This window comes from Arachis duranensis, chromosome 3 (genome assembly GCF_000817695.3).
Source record: "Arachis duranensis cultivar V14167 chromosome 3, aradu.V14167.gnm2.J7QH, whole genome shotgun sequence".
Classification (NCBI taxonomy): domain Eukaryota; kingdom Viridiplantae; phylum Streptophyta; class Magnoliopsida; order Fabales; family Fabaceae; genus Arachis; species Arachis duranensis.
In genome coordinates, this window is record NC_029774.3 from 37,289,704 (window position 1) to 37,291,315 (window position 1,612).

Genomic DNA, 1,612 nt, shown 5'->3' on the forward strand with positions numbered 1-1,612 from the left:
CACACATCTCATTTATTTATTAGTCCTCTTAGAGTATCAGTTATTTCGTCGAATATTATGATTAGCCGATCTCAAATACCATTCTTGTAGCTTGAGTTTAACTTTGATATGATTTATACTTCTATCTATTATTTTTCATATTTCTTTGTTTTTGTATCATCCATTACATTGTACTGAATTTTTCATGGTCTAATTTTATTAACTCCATTTTATTTCAGAATATGAGTGAGATGCCTACATTGTTTTTAAGAACGTAAAAAGATGAGTTATTGAACACTATATAACATTTCTGAGTATATCAACCTTTGTCTCAAATGAATATATGTTTAATTTATATCCCCTTAAAATATGCAAACATCCCGGTTGCAACTTGTAGGCAGCAGTAAAATTTCTCCATCAAACTTAAATTTAATTAGTTTGTCTACCATAATTATTAAAAACTTAAAGAAGAATCTTCTATTAGTGAAAAGTCGAGACCAATTATAATACGAGAATGTTAAATATGAACGTACGTATGTTATATAGTTATATGACAACTACTTAATTGAATAACCTAATGTAAACAACATCGTATACTTAATTAGGTCACACTATAAAAAAATAAAAAACTATCACAAAATAGATCTACTAATAGAATGACCAAAAGAGCACAAATTCATAAAGTATATAAAAAAATTATCCATCCACTTGTATAAAATTTGAAAAACGAATTTACTCTTATATAAAACTAAATTTAAATATAACTAAAACATACAATGCCTTTTTATCTCAACATGAATCTCAAATAGAAAGATTGATAAAACCTTAAAAATATAAACAACTCTTTACTTATCATGCTTAGATGAGAGCACAGGATTATCCTATGTTGTTACAATCATGTAGGTTTTTTCAACAATTTTTAGTTAATGCATACACAATGATAAAAGCTGATAGACTTAATTTTCTCGGATTCAACCAACGCAAGTTAAGAGTTAAAAATTATAAAATTTTATTCTATTTTTTCACTAAAATAGTTGTTAAATCTGGTGGTTATTGGCTTGTTACTGTTGTATTTGATTTTGGAGTTGTTAAGCTGAAGAGAATTTGAGTTAGAAACTTAGAATTGTTATTAAATCTGGTTAATATTGCTGTTATGTTTGATTTTAGTGTTGTTGAACTTGAGAAAATTTGAGTTAGAAACTTAGAATTGTTATTGAACACTTGAGCTTAAACTTGAGAAAATTTGAGTTAAAATTGTTATTAAATCTGGTTAATCTTTAGAGTTTAGAGTTGTTGCTGAACCTGAGATAATTTTTTTTGTTGCTGGATAAGTGAATAACGTTTGAGTTGAATATTTTGTTGGATAACTTGAAATAATTTTTTGTTGTTGGATAATGTTTGAGTTAAATATTTGAATTTTATTGTTGGATATCGTTGAATTGAATACTTTGATAGTTGTTGCTGTGTTGTTTAAAAACTCACTTAGGTAAATAAATTGGTTGCTGAAGATATAGATGCTAAATTTGAAACCATTCCTTAGATTTAATTTACTGACTGTGTTTTTTGATCATCATTTAAATTGAGAACATATTTTATACTATAGAAATTATTTTATTATTTTTTTAGATCATTA